We start from the raw sequence: 16,626 nt of genomic DNA, 5'->3' as shown, positions 1-16,626 counted from the left end.
AACCATGATCCGGAGCATACTTTAAGTATGTTTCTGGCTGCTTTTATTCTCTGCCCATGAAATACACCCCTGCAATGATTACAGGTAAGTTGATGGCAGTATCTGGTGGGCTGTTCCACAATATTAAAACAGAATATTAGAATACTAAGGTATGATGAAGAGTTTCATAAAACCTTGAATATGTTTCTAACAGGAGAAAAAAGGTAAACGCTTTTCACTGTGAAAATGGTGTCAGGAGGTCTCCCTTTTATACAGTTTTACTCAGAATAATGAAGTAATGATTTTCACTCCATTGATTTCTAAATACACAGCCTTTTTAACCTGCAAGTCATGAAAAGACAATATTTGTCAACCAGTTTGTGATCATGGAATTAAAAATTCCTTACAATTATAATTTAATTTTGTATAATGGACTGAATCCTAATATAACTTGATGGCTCTGAGTACTGCATGTTTTTAAGAAACTTCCTAAAAATCAACACTGACATGTTTTTATGGTGTTTTGTTGTATTCAGATTATTATCTTCCTTGGTGCAGTATAAAGCAAGAGTTAAAATAGTTCTAGAATTATTTTACTTCCCATATATATATATATATATATATATATATATGAAAAAGAAAAATTTTGTAGACATTGCTGTGAATTATGAAACTCCGTGAATATAGTGTGTAGTTGGCTCTGTTGCATGGTTGAGTTCATTCTTCTTCTAGCACATATTTATTTAGTACCTAGTATGTATCAGACACTTTTAATTTAAAGATGAATCATATAATGCTCTGTCCTCAATGAATTTGTTGTTGAGTTCTAGAGATAGACATTTAGTAAATACTTACAATAAAATGGATAGGTTTAGCAGTGGAGGAGTTTGTGTTCAACCATGACAGCAGTGACATAAATTGCCAGTGGTATCACAGAGGATAATATGAAAGTGGTTTTCAGATTGGTTCAAGAAACAGAGTATATAGAAGTTGTGTCTAGGTTTTTAAAGCTTATATTTAACTCTAATGAAGTAGGGGGAAAAATGACTAGTCTGTGCTGTGAAATAAAAATCATGGACACATTTCCACTACCTCTAAAAGGGGCCAGAAATAACTAATTGTTGAATTAGTCGTAGTTGGTATTTTCAGAATTAATACTGGCTCTTGTTTTGTTATTTTGATACTTATTAGGTAGGACTCTTTAATAGACAAAACAGTAAGCAGCAAAAATTATTTAACAAAAAGATCTGGGCAAAAAAATCTGCAATTGTCTCAGTTTTGTTTTCATGAGAAGGGTGATGGAAGTCACTTGATTTCAGTTGTCCTCAGTACCTTTGTCCGGTTCTTAGAACAACGAAAATCCCCACGTCCGTAGTTTAGGACCCACCACTGTAGGCAGTAGCAAGTCTTCTGTTTTCCAGCACAGGACTTAGATAATCAGAACTGCGTTTTAGAAAGATCACACCAGGCACTGTGTTGCAGCGAAAGAGTCCAGAGACAGGAGTAGAGGCATAGGATCTGTAGTGAGTTGAGGGCTTTAAGTAATTCTCTTACAGAATTAATTACAGAGAAGTTACAGAGAATTCAAGTATCATTGATGATTTTGTAGTTTCTAACTATATTTATAACAAAGTCTTATAGTCTTATAATGCACCTCATTTTAGATCTTTTGAAATCTTGATGTCCTAGTAATGGCATATAGATAAAAAGGCCTGGGTTCCAGTTCAAAATCACCTCTCAGTAAGTGGATAAATGTAAAATACCAATGATAATACTTGCTTTTTTTTTTTTTTAGAAAACTTTTATTTAATAAATATAAATTTCAAAAGTACAACTTTTGGATTATAGCGGTTTTTCCCCCCATACCCACCCTCCTACCTGCAAACCATCCCATCTTCTACTCCCTATCCCATCCCATTCTTCATTACGATTCATTTTTAATTATCTTTATATACAGAAGATCAACATACTATGTACTAAGTAGAGATTTCAACAGACTGCACCCCCACAGACACACAAAGTATAAAGTACTGTTTGAAGACTATTTTTACCATTAATTCTCATAGTACAACATGTTAAGGATAGAGATCCTACATGGGGATTAAGTACACAGTGACTCCTGTTGTTGATTTAGCAATTGACACTCTTATGGCATTAGTAATCATCCGAGGCTCTTGTCATGAGCTGCCAAGGCTATGGAAGCCTCTTGAGTTTGCCAGCTCTGATCTTATTTAGACAAGGCCATAATCAAAGTGGAAGTTCTCTCCTCCCTTCAGAGAAAGGTACCTCCTTCTTTGATGGCCTGTTCTTTCTACTAGGATCTCACTCACAGAGATCTCTCATTTAGGTCACTTTTTGCCATAGTGTCTTGGCTTTCCATGCCTGCGAAACTCTCATGGGCTTTTTATTTTTAGCCACATCTGAATGCCTTAAAGGTTGATTCTGAGGCTATATTGCTGTTTAGGGCAGTTACCATTCTATGAGTCTGCTGGGTATCCTGCTTTCCATGTTGGGTCATTCTCTCCTTTTTAATTCTATCAATTATTATTAGCAGACACTGGTCTTATTTTTTTTTAAAGATTATTTATTTATTTATTTGACAGGTAGAGTTAGAGTCAGTGAGAGAGACAGAGAGAAAGGTCTTCTATCAGATGGTTCACTTTCCAAATGGCCTCAATGGCCGGAGCTACACCAATCCGAAGCCAGGAGCCAAGTGCCCCCTCCTGGTCTCCCATCCGGGTGCAGGGACACTTGGCCATCCTCCACTGCTTTCCCAGGCCACAGCAGAGAGCTGGACTGGAAGAGGAGCAACCGGAACTAGAACCCGGCGCCCATATGGGATACCGGCACCGCAGGCGGAAGATTAACCTAGTGTGCCACAGCGCTGGCCCCAACACTGGTCTTATTTATGTGATATTTCCACCTTTTCTTTCAGATAATTTTATGAGAGTAGTATTCTTTTACTTTAAAATTTATTTGAAAGGCAGTTAGAGAACCATCTACTGGTTTACTCCCCAAATGGCTGCAGCCGAAGCCGGGAGCCTGGAACTCTGTCTGATTCTCCCATGGGTGCAGGGGCCCAAGTGTTTGGTTCATCTCTGCTTTCTCAGGCACATTAGCAGGGAGCTGGATCAGAAGTGAAGCAAATGGGTCTTGAACTTGTAGTCTTATGGGATACTGTCGTCACTCAGACAGCAGCTTAACCTGCTGCACCACGTTTCCAACTCCAGCAGTATTCTTAAGTGGTGACATTAATTAGCTTTGAGTGTGTGCAGTTTTCAGACATGAAATTTCTTTGTGAAGTAGATTTCTGCGTATAAGAAGTTCCTCCCTCAATATACTGAATTTTATTTGAAACAGAAATAGAAATATACATCCATTCATCGAAAATGTTCCATTGATATATGATAGAAGAGTAACTGGGATCCCTTGAACTTCCCTGTGTTTTATTGGTGATGTACAGTCAGCCCCTTGTATCCTTGTATCCTGCATCCATAGATTCAACTGATCACAGATAGAAAATGTTGGATGAAAAATTTATTTGTAGTGAAGAAGAATTTTTTCCCTGTCATCATTTCCAAAATAATACAACAATTATTTACATAGCCTTTATATCCTATTAGGAATAATAGGTAATCTCAAGATGACTTCATGTGTACGAGAGGAAGTACATGGGTTGTATGCAAATATTACATGATTTCTATAAGGACTTGAGCATGGGCAGGGTTTTGTGCCTTCAGGTGTCCTGAAGCCAGCTCTCCATGGGTGCTTGGGGTGACTGTAGCGGCAACATAGGAATGCTGAGGAGAACCTTTATATACCTCAATTTCATCTCTAATTGTGGAAAAATAGGGTCTTTATTTCCATTGACTGTTAAGATCCCGGTTCAGGGGATGAACCCCACAAGGACAGGATAACAGAGATCAGATTTACCTTCCTGCCTGAAGGAACAACAGCAAACAGAACAAGAAATGACTGGCGTGAAAAGTTTTCTCATCTAACTTGACAGTAGGACACAAATGAAGGACAGTGGTGATGGGAAACATATAAGGCAAGCCCTACAGTTGCCTCAGTTTACCTCCATGACAGAGTGTCTAGGCTGTGTCAGGGTACGGGGAGAGGGTGGGCAGCCAAGTGCAACCCAGAGGGCTCCCTGAGTTGAAGGGACATTACGGAGGGTCTAAACCAATGAAGACCAGGTGTCAGCAAACTACCATGAGCTCTTCCTGTAAATAAAGCTTTCTTGGAACACAGCCACACCATTTCATGTATGTATTGTGTGGGCATTTAGGTGAGAGATAGCTATAGAGACCACATGACCTACAGAGCCCAAGATCATTTACAGTCCTGAGACCTGAACCTAGAATTTGTTGAACAAGTGATCAGACAGGAGATCTGTATAAAGAGAAATCTCTGAGGATGTGCCACGAGTCTTCCTCTCAAATTCAAGAGAGTGTAGAATGGTGTGAGGAAGCAGAGGAAGCAACCACCTGAGAGTCTACGAGTACACAGGTGCTCACATAGAGTCAGGCCCAGTGGCAGTAAAGGACGTATTATTACTGTATTCCTTATGGTAAAAAAGTAAGGATGTAGAACATAGAAAAATGACTGAAATTAGTTACATGGATATAAGAACCACTAAATATACAGCTACAGTGGATTAGATTGAGGATGCATTATAAATTACAGAGGAAAATGGTAGTCAACTTGAAGACAGAGTAAGAGAAATTATCAAATGAAACGCAGAGAGAAATGAATTTTAAAAGAGTATTGCTGGGCCAGCACCGTGGCTCAATAGGCTAATCTTCCGCCTGCAGCGCCAGCACCCCGGGTTCTAGTCCTGGTCGGGGTGCTGGATTTTGTCCTGGTTGCCCCTCTTCCAGTCCAGCTCTCTGTTGTGGCCTGGGAGTGCAGTGGAGGATGGCCCAAGTGCTTGGGTCCTGCACCTGCATGGGAGACCAGGAGGAAGCTCCTGGCTCTTGCCTTCAGATCAGCGCGATGCGCTGGCCGCAGCGGTGGCCATTGGAGGGTGAACCAATGGTAAAGGAAGACCTTTCTCTCTGTCTCTCTCTCTCTCACTGTCCACTCTACCTGTCAAAAAAAAAAAAAAAAAGTATTGCTGAACTGTCAGACAATATAGTCATGTGTGGTTTACCGATGGGATCCATTCTGAGAAACGTGGCATTAGGTGTTTTAATTCTTTTGCAAACATCATAGTATGTGCTTTCACAAATTAAGATGGCTGGGGCTTCACTAGGCCAGGGAATGTATGGGACCACCATGGTATATATCATTGACCAGAAACTCATTTAACTGGAGTATTGGGACAGAAGAAATAACACCCAGTAAAATTCCAGAATTAGTGCTAACTGTCAAACTATCAGTTGAACAAAATCAATAAATCCTAAACACAGGAAACATGACCAAAACCATGCAAGAATGCATCACAATCAAATTACTCAAAATTATTATTAACAAGCAAAATCTTAAAAGCAGCCAGAGGAAAAGGTGTATTCCATACCACAGAAGAAAGAAGCAGATTCGTTTGCCTAATAAAACAACTGTCAACCTATGATTCTATTTTCCAAAATATATTTAAAAATGAGGATAAAATAAAATAATTCAGACATATAAAAGCCAAAAGAATCTACCTGCTGTGAATATGCCCTACAGAGAATCTGTTCAAATAGAAAAATAATTACAACAGCTGGAAAAGAATGTAGAGCATTGGTGATGCTGCAAGCATGGGTAAATACATATGATCTTCTAATTATTAAAAAATTTAACACATGGGGAGGCCAGCACTGTGGTGTAGCAGGTAAAGCCTCCACCTGCGATGCTGGCGTCCCATGTGAGTGCTACTCCACTTCTGATCCAGCTCCCTGCTAATGGCCTGAGAAAAGCAGCATCAGATGACCCAATTGCTTGGGCCCCTGCCACCCATATGGGAGATCTGGATGAACCTCTTGGTTCGGCCTGGCGCAGCACTGAATGTGCAGATAGGTGGTTTGAACAACATAGGTGCTTGTTGTGATGGAACCGTTTTGTATCTTTGTTGTAGTGGAGGCCACCTAAACTTAGACATGTAAAAAAACTGAATGTATACCTACATCAAATTAGTGTGCATAAAACTGTATTTGTAAAACTGTATTATGTGGCTGGCGCCGCGGCTCAATAGGCTAATCCTCCGCCTGCGGCACCGGCACACTGGGTTCTAGTCCCGGTCGGGGCACCGGATTCTGTCCCAGTTGCTCCTCTTCCAGGCCAGCTCTCTGCTGTGGCCCGGGAAGGCAGTGGAGGATAGCCCAAGTGCTTGGGCCCTGCACCCCATGGGAGACCAGGAGAAGCACCCTGGCTCCTGGCTTCGGATCAGTGCCATGCGCCGGCTGTAGTGCGCCGGCCGCGGTGGCCATTGGAGGGTGAACCAACAGCAAAAGGAAGATCTTTCTCTCTCTCTCATTGTCCACTCTGCCTGTCCAAAAAAACAAAACAAAACTGTATTATGTAAAGAAATATGACACCTAAATTGAAATTCCCTGGTTTTGCACCCCAGAGAGAAGGGTGAACATAAAATAGCTGTTCTATTTCACAACTCTCATGAATTTGTAATCATTTAAAAAACAATGTATGTGGGGTTGATCCCAATGAGTTGTTAAGGGAAAGTTTATATGGCTAAGTGCCCATAGTATAAAAAGGAAACACTTGATGTCTGAAGCTCCACGTTGAGCAACTTGATGACATTAATGAAGCACAAAAAACAGGGGAAAAAGAAATACTAAGAGTAATAATGCAAATCATTGAAATAGAAAAAACAGAAAAATTAATGAAATTGTATAATTTCTGGAGTTTGTGGAATTCTTTGATCTGTGGGTTTATTGTTTTCTTCAGATTTGACAATTTTTATCTGATCTGTCTTCAGATGTATTTTTTGTTCTTCTTTCCTATTAATCCAGCTACATTGAATGGTAACCACATACTTTCCCTGCTTACTGAATGTTTGCTCAGTTATTTCCAGGACTTTAAATATATTAATTCTTCTGTTCTTTATTTTTTATTTCATTGAACATATTTTTATTCCCAGATACCATATTTATCACGTCCAGAAGCCCGTTTTGGCCATTTCTTTTCTTACTGTGTACGTGTGTTGTGGAACTCCAGACAAGCAGATATGTTAGATGCAGCAGATGAGAAGTGAAAGCCCGTGACTTTGGAACAGTACCTTAAGAGAATGATGTAAAGGAAGTTATGGGCCCAGGCTTTGGGAATTAGCAAAGAGCATAGTGAAGTGAATTAATCATATTAAAAATCTAACTGAAACCTGACTTTGAAGTATTAGTGTTACTTTTGAAAAACTAATCAGTTTTATTATTCTAAAGAACAGTAAATCTATTGTCAGTCACCGTTGGGTACTACTTTATTAATGTATTGTGTTTAACCAGCATTTTAATCTTGTCTTTATAAGCAATGAAGTAGATAGTACTTAAAACTAGGGATAGTTTTGTTTTACATGTAGAAGTACTAGCATCAGAAGTCAGTAATGAATAATGTTAGATTATAGGGAGTTTAATTCCTAAGTTTTGTTCTGCTGGCTTGTTAGCCACAATTGTGAGACTACATTTTTCTTTCTGATATGAAGTCATATGTTTGAGTGTAGAATTTAATTTCCTTTAGAATATTTTAATATCTCCTTGGCTTTGCAATTCAATACTGAAACAATTTATGCATGTTGCTAGTACCAACCTACAGAAAGAACAATGACACAAAAAGTTAAAAAAATAAAATACTGGTCTTCTCCATCGTGGGCGTTGTCAGTAGTCTGTAAGAATGGTTACATAGGCATCATTTTTCTTCTGAACTGTTCTCTGTTAGATGTCGCAGTAGATTCAACCTAACATCCTGGATTGCATTGCTGTTGTGGTATGTACCAAATTGGAGGTACTCAACAATATTTCCTTGCATTGTCCATGATAAATATTTGCCCAAGAGTGAGTAAGGGTGGAAGGGGAAGAAAGAAATGTTTTGCTTTTATAGAGGAAACTTGTAATGTAAGACTTATTTAAAGAGTGTTTATAGTCCATTGTTGGCAATAGGGTGTGTCACGCTGCTCTGTTCATTTTCAAATCTTAGTTGGTTAAGAAATTGCCTATGAGTGAATTACATTTGACGATTTCATATGTGGAATTTTCAAAATGTTGTTGGAAAAACCGAATTAAAGTTGGTATGTATTTTCTTATGAACTTTCTAGTGTCCCCTCATAACAGTTGACACATGTCATTCCACAGAGAGATGATTTTGGTGAAGTGAAAGGTGTTTATCATAAGAAACAAAGAGTTGGGGCCAGCACTGTGGCATTAGTAGGCTAAGCCTCTGCCTGTGGTGCCTACATCTCATGAGAGTGCAGGTTCGTGTGTCCCAGCTGCTCCTCTTCTGAGCCAGCTCTCTGCTTGTGGCCTGGGAAAGCCTTAGAAGGTTGCCCAAGTGCTTGGGCCTCTGAATCCACGTGGGAGGCTCCTGGCTCCTGGCTTCAGATCTGCCAAACTCTGGCTGTTTGGGGAGTAAACCAGAGGATGGGAGACCTTTCTCTCTGTCTCTCCTTCTCCCTGTCTGTAACTCTGCCTCTCAAATAAATAAAATCTTTAAAAAAAAAAAATAGAAAGAAAATAAGAGTTAAAGTCATGGATATGACATAAACTTGGTGGGCACATTGTAAAACTGAAGCTTCTTGTTCAATGAAAGGATGTGAAGTAGTTAAATGACAGTGCCATCAGCAGTCTGCATGCTAAGTAATAGATTGAGAAGTCTGCAATAGAATGCCCTCTTCACTTTGTGCTTCTGGTGTACGTACTACTCCTTATTTCCATCTTCTCTTTATTAGATCTTCAGACGTGGAACTTTGCTGTCATTGAAGATCTTTGAGAACATCCAAAGTCCTTTTCATATTCACCTCATTCTGAAAGGAATCTTGGCATTTTCTGTAATTTCCTGTAAAAAGAAATGTTTTGCATGTCAAATCACCTTCTAGTCATAATTGTTCCTAAAATTTAAATAGTATATAATAAGACTTCTTGAAAAAAAAATTATTTATTTATTTGAAAGTGAGAGTTACAGAGAGAAAGGAAGAGGTAGAGAGAAAGGGAGATTTTCCACCCACTGGTTCGCTCCCCATATGGTTGCAACCGCTGGAGGTTGGGCCAGGCTGAAGGCAGAAATCAGGAGCTTCTTCATGGTCCCCCACGTGGGCAGCAGGGGCCCACCCACCCACCCTGCCCATCTGCTGCTCTTCCCAGGCCATTAGCAGGGAACAGACCAGAAGTGGAGAACCGGGAAACGCACCGAAGCCCGTATGGGATGCTGGCATCTCAGGCGGTGGCTTTACCCTGTACACCACAGTGCCAGCCCCCTATAATCAGTTTTTAAAAATTTCTAAATGCCTTTCATACTTTGATTTACAGAGTTCTGCATGAGATTGTTAACACCATATCCTTTCAATTTGTTTAATGACTACTATTTTTCAGATACAATTAAGAGTGAACATTCTTCTTCTATTGATACTAGTAATATTTATTACTTTGTATTGGCATATTTCACTGAAATCAGTCATTGGTTCTGAAAGATTAAGGAAAACTGGTCTGTTGCTAATAATGCCATTAATTCATCAATTTGTCTGCTTCTGATGTCATTTTCTTAATCCCATCTATCATGTGGATACTGATACCCTTGAATGAGCATTTTGACAAACAGATAGTGGAGATAGGGGATGGAGGATACAGGTGTATCCTTTTTGCCTTTTTCTCCAAAAATAAGAAGCTAAAATAGAATGACCTGTCTCTGCTTACCTGTGGGAATATAATGGCTTGATTCTGGCAGCAGTTCGTGGCTTGATATGCTATCACTTTCACCAGTTAAGTTAATTGCTAATATATGACTAAATGGAAATTCAGGGAGAATGCTATAGCTGTCTGCTATGTTAGTGGTAACAGGAGTTCTGGCGCCATTTCATGGTCACTATTTGTGTCTGTCTATCAGAGTTAGAATACAGTTGTTTCTCTCAGTTTCAGCCTTCTCTATAGAATTTCTGTCAATTGTTGGACTCCATTAAGTGTGTGGAGGAAATAAAAGCCTGAATGACCAATCCACCAGGGGCTATGGATAGACCCTTTCTTTGTCCATATTCAGAGCACTGCATTAGGTCTCATTATCCATTTATAATAAGTGACCTCTGCCCCTTGGGTCGTTGAGAAATATTCAGTGTGCTTTTCTGACACATAGGGTACCTTTCTCGGCAGGCATATGAAACAATGGGATGTCTGGCAGTCTGCAGGACCAGTGTACATTGCAGGTTTTTAAATAAATACACAGCCTTGTGCCAAATCACTCTGTCAACATTTTTTCCTTTGCCCTATAATGGTTCATAAATGGGCCAAGGGTAGCCTAAAGCCTATAAAATGAATGCAATAGTCCTTTCTTTTCTTTCTGCCTTATTCTTCTAACTCTAAAGGGTTTTTTTTTTTTTTTTGGCCAGGTTTTTCACTTTCGTTTTCTAGAAATAGCTTGCCTTCATTTCTGATTTTGCATTTTCTGATAGAGAACTATATAAAATCTTAGTTATATCGAGTGGAGAAAGCCCTCATTTCTGGGAATCTTTACCAGATGTACCCAGAGTAGCTCTGCAGGTTATCTGGACACGTTTAAAACTTGTTTTTTAGCCTCTGTTATGCCCCAAGTGCTTGTAATCAAGCCTCCCATGGAAGCTTGGAAAAGAATTCAGTCATCCATCCTTCCTTGGTCTAATTTACTGTCTGATGCAGATTTGGACCTTATTTTAGTATCTGTGTTACATACCAATAGGAGTCAGTCATGATTTTGAAGTATGTTGGGACAGGAAAATAAGAGGTTGAGAACAACTTCTTTAGCAAGTTGTATGAAAAGCCTTTGAGAGTATAAGTTAAAATTTTAGTTTACCCTTTGAAGTCTTTAAAATACTTTGATGAAATACAAAATTTTTTAATCATTTTTAAAGTTTAAAATGCGTATTTTACATTAATAAACTGCTCTTTGTAAAAGCTTACTTATTTTGTATTTGTTGTCATGCAATTAATTAATTATTTATTAAAAATATGTGACACACAGGGATTTGAGCACAGTTTGTTTCCATGGTTTAGACGCCCTGTGTCCAGTAGACCCAGTTGTCTTACTACAGCAGTGCGGTTTCCTGTTGAGCGATGTCCTACTGCTTGGTCCCAGATTTGGGGGCCAGGGTGTCATCTCTGCACAAAGCATCTTTGAGTCCACACACCGACTTTTCTCTCCAGAACAGTTACGGAAAGCTCTATAGTTGTTAGGACTCTTTCTGTGACAAGAATTAATATGTAAGGTGGATTGTAGCACTGTTTGACAAATTGCTTACTAAATACATCAGAATTGATTGGGCATTCTGTATTTGAATTGACAAATGGTTGCATTAGGAGAAGGAGGGAAATCCATTAATTATAACTGCTCTCAACCATAGGAAATGTAATCATATAAATATGGATTTTGCTAAAGCGAAAGTCTCTACTTTATGGTAGTGTTGCCTGTATGCGTATCTACACCTCTTTGTCATTAATACAAGCACTGCTCTTAGTGACTGTCCTTTAAATAATTAAAAAAAGAATTCTTCTGGGCTAAAAGATATGTTTGAAGCTCTTCTGAGTACATAGTGGTTTTAAAAATATTCCAGAAAATACCAGGGAAACCCTTAGCTCAGCCTTGAGCTCAATTTTCAGTCTCACCTCTGTTTGTCTTGTTTTTGCATGTTCATGATTTCCCAGATACCCTTACAGATTTGTGACTGCTCCGGCATGTGTTTATACTCAGACATGGCAAGGCCTTAGACGTAGATGGTTCTGACCTCCTTAATAGAGTTCTTACCTTGAACGAGTCATTATTTTCTATACTTTAATTTCATCATGTTTGTAATTTTAAAAAGACTGAAGGTCCTTTCCAACATTCAGATTTTGGGGATCTTTGCTCTCTAATCTTGCAACTTGTTCTGAAACTTACGAAAATTCAGAACCAAGACATGTTAAAAGAGTGGGATAACAGCTTCAACATCAAAAGTCAAGGTCTTTGTCAAGATCTTTGTCTCACTTTTATATTTTAATGTAGTGACAGGATCAATAATAATTCCTGAATGTGAAATAATAGAAATAAAGGTACTTATGCAGTTGTTTCTAGAAAATGTATGTCTTTTAAACATTTTAAAAAAGAGGTATTGGGGCTAATGCTGTGGCTTAGTAGGCTAAGCCTCCACCTGCAGTACTGGCATCCTATAAGGATACTGGTTCATATCCCGGCTGATTCTCTTCTGATCCAGCTCTCTTCTATGGCCTGGGAAAGCAGTAGAAGATGGCCCAAGTGCTTGGGCTCCTGTATCTGCATGGGAGACCAAGAAGCAGCCCCTGGTTCCTGGCTTCATATTGGCCCAGCTCTGGCCATTTGGGGAGTAACCAGCAGATGGAAGACCTCTCTCACTATCTCTCCCTTTCTCTGTCAGTTATTCTACCTCTCGAATAAATAAATAAAATACTTTTTAAAAATAAGAGGTATTTATTTGAAAGGCGGAGTGACAGAGAAAGAGAGAAGGAGAGAAAGAGAGAGACAAACCCTGCATCCATTGGTTCACTCTCCAAATGCTGCAACAGCCAGATCTGGGCCAGGCTGGAGCCAGGAGCCTAGAACTCTATCCAGGTCTGCCAAATGGGTGGTAGAGTTTTAAGAGTTTGGGCCATCTTTCTCTGCCTCCCCGAGTACATTAAAAGGAAGTTGAATTTTTGTACTATTCTTTATTTCTAGGAATACATTCAAATTAATATGTGTATGCCTTTTTTTCTATGCTTTTTAAAATATGCCTATTTTAAAATAAGCTATATCATTAATATGGACACATTTTTATATTTCAGCCTCTTTTAACCCAATGATTGTGAAATGTGCATTTTTTTAAAATTTATTCTTTTATTTTGAAGGTCAGTTACACACACATACACACACACAGAGAGAGAGAGATTGATTGATTGATTCTTCATCCACTGGTTCACTCCCTAGAGGGCCAAAATGGACATGGCTGGGTCAGGCTGAAACCAGGAGCCAGGAGCTTCATCCAAGTCTCCCACATGGGTGGCAGAGGCCCAAACAGTTGGGCTATTGATTGGGAGTGGAGCACCCAGGACTTGAACCAGTGCTCAAATGGGATGCTAGTGTCGCAGGCCATGCCTCTGCCTGCAACTCCATGATGCTGACCCCAAAACCTGCGTTTTTAATTTATTTTTTTCTTGAATAGTTTGTTTGATTTGTCAAATAATTTCATTTTCTTTCATTGTGTGTAAGATTTCATGATTAGTTTATCTTAAAAAAAATTTTTTTCCCTTATAATCTTTCTTACTGAAGGTAAGCAACGCCAGTGATGAAGTACAAGGGACGTGGCTTAATGCCTTGGATTGTCTCTCTGCGTTTGAATCTCTTCTCCTTATTATTGTCATATGACAGCTGACATTGGCCATGTGATTTTCTGGAACTTGGTGGAGAGACAAGAAACGCTGTATTCCTTCATGCCATAACTTTCTTGCCTTTTCTACTGTGCTTTCTGTGTATTTTGTCAGCACATGAAGAACATCTGTAACGACCCTTGTACAGTGTGAAGTCTGGGGTCAGAGGTGACACTTTATAAGGAATTTTTCGAGGCTGACATTTTATTTTTTGCTTCCTTCCTGGGCTATTTTCCAGGTGCTGGAGGGCTCTCCGTGCTGTTGTCATACAGACCTTTATATGGAGATTAGCTAAGCAATATTTTCCAACATGTAAATATTTTCATTCCACAAGGGTTTTACAGAAAATTTAGAATGATAGGCTAAAGTCATTTCTTTTATTCTTCTTTTTAAAAAAAAATTATTTGAAAGGTGGAGCTACAGAGAGAGAGAGAGAGAGATCTTCCATCTGCTAATTCACTCCCCAAATGCTGCAGTGGCTGGGGCTGGGCCAGACTGAAACCCAGAGCCAGGAGCTTTTTCTGAATCTCCCAATGGGTACAGGGTCCAAGCACTTGGGCCATTATTCTCCTCTGGTTTCCCAGACACAGTAGCAAGGAGCTGGATTGGAAGTGGAGCAGCCAGGACTCAAAATGGCACCCATTTGGGATGCTGGCATTTCAGAAGGTGGGTTTTACCTGCTATGCTACAATGCCGGGCCCCTAGGTCATTTCTTTTTCTGTCTCTGCATGTGGAACTTCTTGGAGTTTTAACCTTCTTGTGTTATAATTTCTAGTCAAAGTAGTTCTTCTCCATTTGATTGCATTGTGTGTTATCTCCGATTAGAAGTATTTATTAAGGTTAGAGAAAATATTTTACTAAGCTAAGGAGCCACTGAATAAAGAAACCATAGGTATGTTACAGTGGATATTTGGGAACAAACATCTCTCAAATGTTTCATAGGATAAATTTAGGTCAAAATAATGGAGTTACTTAGTAGGTAAGAATGTGAAAATGAAAGAATAAGAAAGACAAGTTGTTACATAGTATAGATATAAAATGATATACTTCAATCAAAGTAAACCAGAACTAAATGTCTTAACATGGGTGGCACATAGAGTAGTGTGCTTAAAAAATTTTTTGTGGGCCAGCGCCGCGGCTCAATAGGCTAATCCTCCGCCTGTGGCGCCGGCACACCGGGTTCTAGTCCCGGTCAGGGCGCCAGATTCTGTCTCGATTGCTCCTCTCCCAGTCCAGCTCTCTGCTGTGGCCCGGGAGTGCAGTGGAGGATGGCCCAAGTTCTTGGGCCTTGTGCCCCATGGGAGACCAGGAGAAGCACCTGGCTCCTGGCTTTGGAATATCACGGTGCGCTGGCTGCAGCGCACCAGCCGCAGAGACCATTGGGGGGTGAACCAACGGAAAAGGAAGACCTTTCTCCCTGTCTCTCTCTCTCTCTGTCCACTCTGCCTGTCAAAAAAAAATTTTTTTGTGTGTGTGTTAATTGTGTCATCTATTTCAGTTATATTGTTTATCTATTAAGAAACACTCATTAAAATATTTTTGAAGAATTTTTCATTATGGAAATGATCAAATATACATGAGATACAGTGAATTGTATTAGAAATATGCCCATAACCTAAGTTCAGCAATTAGCAATATTCTGGGGCAAGTGTCATTGTGCAGCTGATTAAGCTGCTGCCTGCAGTGCTGGCAACCCATATTGGAATGCTGGTTCGAGTCCCAGCTACTCCACTTCCAATCCAGCTTCCTGCAGATGCACCTGGGAAGGCAGTGACCCAAGTATTTTGGGCCCTGCCACCCTTTTGGGAAACCAGGAGAGATTTCCATGGCTCTTGACTTCATCCTGGCCAAGCCCAGGCCATGTGGCCATTTGGAGAGTAAACCAGTGGATGGAAGATCTCTCTCTCTCTCTCTCTCTCTGTGTGTGTGTGTGTGTGTCCTCTCTTTGTCACTTTGCCTTTCAAATACATAAAAATAATCTTTTAAAAATAATTAACACTATTCTACCTCTGTGATTTCTTCTGTACTTACAAAATCTATTTTTTTTTCCCTCTGTGGGAGGAAAGTCAACTGCTGTTATGTCTTTTTTACACATGAGTACTTCACTATGCCTCTCTTAATAAGGAATTTTTGAAAAACAGAACATACTTCCATGCCATTCATTGTGTATTACATAGGTGAGGCAGTGGAAATGAATAGTTGAGGTAACTCTTTGACAGTGTGGAGAATTAGAGGAAGATTAAGCCCTGGGTAATGTTTTCTTGCTTTTGGAATGATAGAAGAATGCTACACAAATTGTGAACTAATGTTTTCTGTCTCAATTCTTCCCCTATCATCTTAATTCTGTGGTTTTTATAATATATTTAGAGAGGCTGCAGGGAACGTATCATGGGTCTTTAATGATTATTCACAATGATTTAAAACTATGTTCCCGAGTATAGGTTGAAAATGTTATCTAAGGCCGGCACCGTGGCTCAACAGGCTAATCCTCTGCCTTGCAGCGCCTGCACACCGGGTTCTAGTCCCGGTCAGGGCACCGGATTCTGTCCCAGTTGCTCCTTTTCCAGGCCAGTTCTCTGCTATGACCCGGGAGTGCAGTGGAGGATGGCCCAAGTGCTTGGGCCCTGCACCCCATGGGAGACCAGAAGAAGCACCTGGCTCCTGGCTTCGGATCAGCGCGGTGCGCCAGCCGCAGCACACCAGCCACGGCAGCCACTGGGGGGTGAACCAACGGCAAAGAAAGACCTTTCTCTCTGTCTCTCTCGCTCTCACTGTCCACTCTGCCTGTCAAAAATAAAAAATAAAAAAAAAAAAGAGAAAATGTTATCTAACAGGTCTAAACACTTTCATTTTCCATGCCAAGACAACTTTACCTTTTTTGCTTAGATTCATTGCTCTTCTTTATAGGTGTGTAAGGCCAAATAAATTTACAGTATCTGTCCAATTACCTACATTTACAAGTTTGGTATGTTGCTAGCAGAATATAGTTCAATGACCAAGAACACTGATTGTTTATCTTTGTAAGATCAGCTTACAATAGATTCTACATACCCACTAATCATTTTGGGGTTTTTTCGAGTGTATTGTATTTTAGAATATTCCTTGGATTTTGATGAAGAATAGA

The 16,626-nt window shown here is 39.8% G+C and overlaps 1 protein-coding gene across 6 annotated transcripts in view; it reads left to right on the top strand.

The window, feature by feature from the left end:
- Positions 1 to 16,626, top strand: part of BCAS3 (BCAS3 microtubule associated cell migration factor) — a 602,204-nt gene that overhangs the window by 282,524 nt on the left and 303,054 nt on the right. The window lies entirely within an intron of this gene.

Source organism: Lepus europaeus, chromosome 18, assembly GCF_033115175.1.
Source record: "Lepus europaeus isolate LE1 chromosome 18, mLepTim1.pri, whole genome shotgun sequence".
NCBI classification, from domain to species: Eukaryota; Metazoa; Chordata; class Mammalia; order Lagomorpha; family Leporidae; genus Lepus; species Lepus europaeus.
Note: the sequence above shows the minus strand (reverse complement) of the source record. Positions and strands in the feature narration are given on the sequence as shown.